This window comes from Schistocerca piceifrons, chromosome 3, assembly GCF_021461385.2.
Source record: "Schistocerca piceifrons isolate TAMUIC-IGC-003096 chromosome 3, iqSchPice1.1, whole genome shotgun sequence".
NCBI classification, from domain to species: Eukaryota; Metazoa; Arthropoda; class Insecta; order Orthoptera; family Acrididae; genus Schistocerca; species Schistocerca piceifrons.
Genome location: NC_060140.1, coordinates 120,673,138 through 120,680,531, shown reverse-complemented (window position 1 = coordinate 120,680,531; position 7,394 = coordinate 120,673,138).

Below are 7,394 nucleotides of genomic sequence, written 5' to 3'. Positions count from 1 at the left end.
GGGAAACGGTCGCCAGCCTAATTAGGCAAGAGAAAGATTAACATTCTCGTTTATGAAAGTAGGTATAAGTAACTATAATGGACAACACAACAGACACAACCTAGACTTAGCAACACGCGAGTGCAATGAACTCTAACACACATATGTTTTAAGATTGAAGCTAACAGTTAGAGCAGCAGGAACTATTTTCAAAATTATAACAGGTACAGAAAAACACTATCACTTTCAGGGTTTACACAAACTGAGTGGTCTTTATACTGTTAATATGCACACAAGAGAGACAAACACTTGGCATACATGAAAATGTAACGTTTCACAACTGCAGCTTTCTCACTTTTACTACAACGAAACACAATGTTGACAAAATTGCAAGAAACTGACTCACCTTTTGGAATTTACCACAGACAACAACGTGATCATTTACTTTATAAGACTCAGCCTAAAGTTTGAAGTTGGTAACAGCACTTTAAATAGCAGTTTCAATAGGAAAATTATTATTGGATAAATAACATTTGCTTTAACTCACTCTGTTACCACATTAGATTTAACTATCTTTTTAATAAGTTCAAGAGGCATTATTTAACAAAGCTCTAGGCTTCAACGTACTTTCAGTAAAGACACTCGGTAATCACTTTACTTCAAACGGAGAGGACCCTGAGAGGTGTTATGATGAGGAGTAAAATCAAGGTAGGTAAATAAATTCCGATATGAATTACCTTATATTTCAGCACACTAACACATCCATTAGGCTGCTCCTTCACTGTACATCAATATAGTATTACATTACAGTGATTGCGCAATGTGGTGGCAACTGCATGTTGGTAGGTGGAATTACAGGTAGGATTGCCGGACTTTATCGTATCTTCATGGCGATGATTCATACAAATTCCAGAATAGATCCAGCTATTTATCCACCCATCCGAGGCATTGGAAAGAAGCAGTAAAAGCCTCTCTCTGAATCAGCATGATATGCACCTTTACATTGACAGTGCACAGACTGGTAGCTCCTTTCCGACTGGTGGCTCGTCTCCGACTGCTGCTCGTCTCCGACTGCTATCAGTTCCACCTTTTCCACATAGGCCAACCACAATTTGCGCGCGCTACACAGTTCCGTTCCTGAGGGGAACCACCCTACCTCTTATACACCAAACTACTAAGATTCCTAAGTGAGGATCAGCAGTTTACATAACAGCAAACAAAGGTATTGAATAACACAGAACATTTGCACATATTAACATGTCTACAGAAAATTATTCACACAAAATTACAATCATATACAGTAAGTATTGTTCCCTCCAAATGGGTCAAAGCATTTAAACGAGAGATATGTTGCACAGCATACAATCACATCATGACATCAAAGTTGGACAAAGAAAAGAGTACACAATTTTATGTTATTGATTTAAACACATTTACAAAAGATCAACAATGTGACATTAAATAAAACAAAAGCAAAAATAAAACCATACAGCATAAGAGCTGTGGTGTTACAAGCTAATGTAGAAGTGCTAGGTGAGGACGAGTTGGTCAGGGATTTCACGTAAGATTACGCAAGGCTGGGGCAGTGTGTCAGTTTGACACACGGAAGAAGAAAGTAATACATCTAGGGGGATGGGGCAAGGAGAATGAGGAGTGACTGTTAGAAGAACATGTTGGGTTACATGATTCTCGTTGACCACTGCCTGCCATGCCACTAAGTATACATCACATTCTCACTGTGAATGAAGCACCTATCTTTAAAAGTACAGACTCCCATAGTATTCACAGCTTCTCGTAGAAGAAATTTATAAACCAACAACTTCAAGATGCGATCATAGAAATGAGTAAAAGCCCTTTGTTTGCCCTAGTTCTCATCATCTCAAAGAAGTCACCAGATGGCAGCATGGCACAGAGGATTTTTGCACCTACCATTACTTAAAACAGAAGATAATTTCAGATGCCTATCTACCCTATGCCAAATACAACAGCAGCCCTAGATAATCTGGACTAGTGTCGTTAATTCACAACTATGGACCTACAAAGTGGGTACCCGAGGGGCGTTTGAAAAGTCCGTGCAAAGTCCGAGAGATGACTCGTATCGAGATCATGTTTAGTTACTGACATCTTTGTAAAGAACGCACACCAAGTTTCACCCACATTGGTCTATTTCTTTGTGTTTGGCATTCGTGTGGCTAAAGGAAGTCGAGTAATTGTCTAAAAATGGACGAAGAAGAATTTCGTGTGGTGATTAAACATTACTTTATGAAAGGAAAAACGCCTCAGGAGACTAAAGAGAAACTCGATAAGCATTACGGTGACTCTGCATCTTCGATTAGAATAGTTTATAAGTGGTTTCAAAATTTTCGGAGCTATGATTATGCTACCTTTGCACGGTCAAAATACCGTGGCTCTTTAAAAATCCGCTCAGTGAGCAGGCGAGACATCAAAATATTTTCAAGAGGACATATTTTTGATAAACAGGCGGAAATGTATTTTGCCTAGTTCCTTATAATAAGTTTACAAGGTAAAAATTCTATACAAAAAAATACACTAATTCTATCGTTATTACAAAAATTTTAAAATTAAATTAATAATCTTAATAAAAAAACCTAAAATATTTATAAAATCAAAATAAAAAAATAATGAACTAAAACGTAATAGCTGGTTTAGAGCTTACTATTATATTTTTATAAAACAAATTATAGGTTATTGACTTCAAAGCTTATCCCTTAAAGAATAAATAAGTTAATATTTATACTTAAAAATTAAATAAAAACAATTAACTTCAAAAAATTAAATTATTTCTTAAGAAACTAGATATCTTAGGAAACGATTACCATCTCATTTCTATAAATTTCTTCTGGACCCCCTGTGGAGGTTACGACTCCAGAAATCATTGATAAAATCCATGATATGGTGATGGATGACAGAAGAGTTAAGGTGTGTGAGATTGCTAGTGCTTTGGGCGTCACGAATGAACGGGTACATAATATTTTGCATAAACATTTGGACATGAGAAAACTATCCGCAAGGTGGGTTCCGCGATTGCTCGCGCTTGAGCAAAAACGGAATCGTGTGAAGTGTTGCAAGGATGGTTTGCAGCTGTTCAGGAAGAATCCGCAGGACTTTAAGCGTCGTTTCGTCACTGTGGATGAAATATGGATACATTACTATACTTCTGAGACCAAACAACAATCTAAACAATGGGTTACCAAGGAGAATCTGCATCAAAAAGGCGAAGCCCAGTCCTTCGGCCGGAAGGGTTATGGCGACTGTCTTTTGGGATTCGCAAGGGATAATCCTCATCGACTAGCTGGATAAGGGTAAAATAATTACAGGTGCATGTTATTCATCGTTATTGGACCGTTTGAAAACCGAGCTGCAAGAAAAACGCCGGTGATTGGACCGCAAAAAAGTCCTTTTCCATCACGACAATGCACCAGCACACACCTCAGCCGTTGTGGTCGCAAAATTAATGGAAATAGGATTCCAACTCGTTTCACATCCATCCTATTCTCCAGACTTGGTTCCCTCGGACTACTATTTGTTCCCAAATTTGAGGAAATGGCTGGTGAGACAAAGATTTTATTCAAACGGGGAGGTAATTACAGCAACTAATAGCTATTTTGTAGATTTGGACAATTCCTATTATTCGAAAGGTATCAACAAATTATAACAGCGTTGGATGAAGTTTATAAGTCTAAAAGGAGACTATGCCGAAAAATAAAAAAAGGTTTACCCCAAACACGTAAGTAGTTTTTATTTTTGCACGAACTTTTCAAACGCCCCTACTGGAGGCAGTGCTTTGAGATCATCGAAAAACAATGTTCTCAACCCCACTCTTTTCATTACCAGTACTGACATAGGCGGTTTTCACTGAAAAATACACCACCTACTTTCAGTCACTATTAGTTGATGTCTTGCGATGTCCCATGATATCTATGTGTACTTAACGGCATCATCATGTCACCATGTAAAAAAGAAAAACTTACTTGTGCTGTACTGTGAAACAGGAAATAACTCTTGTGTATATTCAGTTGTATTTGACATTTTCGTTCTTCTGTTGTTTAAAAAATTCAAAATCTATACACAACTCGCTCTTATCTTTCCTGTTCGCGATTCCTGACGCTAATTTCAATACTGATGATTGTTATTATGATTACTAATGAAATGATGAGTAAATATTCAAGTAAACATCATATTTCATTAAAAGTAGTGTAATAATCACTACATTTCACTGAACCAGAAAGATTTTATGAATTTTGTAACCTCATAATTAGGTGGAAGTGACTGGTTTATTGACACAAATATCGTGCACCATCGGTGTGCGATCGTTTATGAATTTTCATTTCTGCAAGTCGAGCCTGCAATCAAATGTCCTTTATGAAATCTGATTATCACCGTTATTATCATGCAAATCTTCCCACTACACTGAAACTAAACATTAATCTGTATCATGAACTTTTCCACGTTCCAGAAACAGTTTCTACGTGTGATGCTTCTGGTACAAAAAGATAACAGTATCATAGTGAATTCCGTTTCAGACTAAACAGGAGAACTTTTCTTCCACACATTTATGGCAAAGGCTCTATTCCTTTCATGATTTTATTATATACTATATTCATTTTATAATAAAGCCAACATTACACAGTGACACAGTGACTGGAACAACACTGGATTTTGTGTCATAAAAGTAATGAGCAGCAGAAGAACAAGCCAAATATAAGAAGGAAATTAAAATCAACGACAGTGATTTCAAAAAGCATTCACCAGCAAAGACCAATTTAAATAATTGTGCACAGCAATCTGCTTTATAATACAATATGCGTAGAGTAGAGTAGTTGGACAATTGTTATCATTCAGAGGTTAATTTTATTATATATACAAATATTTTAGAATTTTCTTGGGAATTAGGTTTAGTATTAGTGAATTTAACTTGCATACGATGCCTGACTTAGCACTGTAAGGGTGTAGATTGACGCAGCTCTTATTTATTGCTATAACCAATTAATGTCATCTTTCTAGAATTTTCATGTTCAGCAGTACTGTTATTTGTGTGCTGGGATGTAATTGAGATACCTATTGAATTTTATCACTTTTTATCTGATGGTAAAAACAGAGAAATCCATAAGTATGAAAATTGAAATATGAGACAAGATAGAATCAAATACTGCCGATAGTGAATTCGCCGATGCAGGCATTGAGAACACTGAAGCTTCAGCTAGCAAAACTTAACTCCACACTGAAAGTCCAATGGATAGTACAATACAAGATCCAGTTACTGTAATGCATAATAGTTAGTTATCTGTTATAATAACAAGTTTTAAACACCAGTGATGGAGGGTGTCATCGAATTTGAGTAAGTATGTGTGTGTGTTTGTGTCAGTCGTAAGTATTTGAGTGTAAGGATAAAGACTTTCGCTAAATCAGATTATTTATGTTAAATGAATGATGGAATTAGACAATTCCACTCCCACAAATCCACAATGAAATGTCCTGACGAGAAAAGTAAGTTTATTGCGGAATTCTTGCAAAGAGTAGATCTACATTTGTTGTACTCCATAGCAAACCAAGTACCTATTATTTTTACTAGTTATGAACAAGGAGGACATATTGACACACAAATTATGTATCTACAGGATGAAGGGTTATTGGGCAATGCTATCGAATGCAGTATTTCTGGATCAACATTCCGATTACCCACCACTATAACTGGAAATGTCAACCACACAATATCAATTGTTTACATACGCGACCTTCCTCATGAAATTGTATCCTTTGAACACGTGGCCTGTCTACATAATACGTTGGACCCGAGTCTGCTCACGTCTACAATTCAAATGCTAACAGCACAAAATGACCGCATATCAATGATGCACCCTTCTAGACCAAGTAACAAAGTACCATACTGAACTTCATCACCAACTCTTGACTATAGGAACTTCAGCCTCAGCTGTCTGCATCAATTTTGCAGTAATAGGTATAGCCCAAATCTCCTCCCTACCGATGTACAATATCCTAGCTGTTCGAACGAGTCATAATTGCACAAAAGAGAAAAAAACTTTGACAAACTGTTTTGAGTGTAGTGGGAAGTGGAGGCACAGACAGCGTCATGGTTGAAACATAAGCATGTTTATTAACAATGTGTACAGATGAAATAGATAAATACACAATGTTGTTATCCTCGGATGTAGCTGTTCGACATTGTCAGTTACAATAGAGATCAGCACTGCTGATTAAAACTATCTGTTCTATGTATGTCTGAATACCAACAGCATAGGGTTACGTCACTGATGATGTCTCACTGTGTGTCTTCCGAGATCCGGCCGATGCCTGGCGTGCAGCGTCTGAGAAAGGTGCGCAGTGGATAACATTTGCTTGCAGTGAGTCGGATAGAAGGCGGAGTCTTCTGCGGCGTCCATGGCGCCATCCATTGGAAGATGACAAGCTCTGTGGAGAGTGAAGGTCACGGTGGCACACTGATGGGTAGTGTAAAAGACTCGTGTTTGGTGCGCGGTCCGTCATGTGAGATGTGGGCATCATCAATACCACAAAAATCTCTTTGTGCAGCGAAGTGCTTTTGGGTCGGAAACGAAATGTAAACAGTGGAAAGGACCATGCGTCACTGCAAGTGATTTTAATAATACAAAGTGTAAAGACTTCTAAATAAATTGGTGCCTTAAGTACAGTAGTACCTATGTTACAGCAAAATTTTCAATTGAAGTTTGAGGGCTGATTTCTTTTTCTAGACGGGGAAATTATAAGAGAATAAAACTGTAGTAGAACTTAGAGCAGAAGACGGAGCCCACAATAGTAACCAGGCCACAGATACAGCCAGCCACCACTGTTCAATGAACCATGTGATCAGCAGAAGCAATCATCTGTGTAATCAGACGTCTGCGTGCCTACGTTTTGACCAGCCTTCAGGAAGTTCCTGCAGAGACCAACCCAACGGCTGCCGGTCACCGCCTCGGTTTCAGATCGTTCGGCGTCACCCGCAAGCACAGCTGCTAATGCAAAGTCAGCAAGCAGCAGCAGTAGCATTCTAACTCGACATAACCAGCTCGTCATCATCGAATAGCTGGGGCAGTTGGGTGATGGCCACTCTGTGAAGATAGCTACTATCTCGACAATGCAGTTGTGTTTACCACCAATGGGCTGCAAATCCCTGCCAATTGCCTGATCACGTGGATGCTCCTGTGACTCAACACTTTGCTGCTGTGAGGATTCAGCCATCACCATCAGTGAGGTGTCAACAGAGGACTTCTTCCCTCTGAACGCTGGATCGTGACACCACTAGAAGTACACACGGGTACCACTATGAGACCACCCAAGCTTCGGTTGGTGAATACGAGCAGTAATGTCAGTGGGCTGCATGGTCAGTAACCAGAGCCTGACTAAACATGGTATGCCGC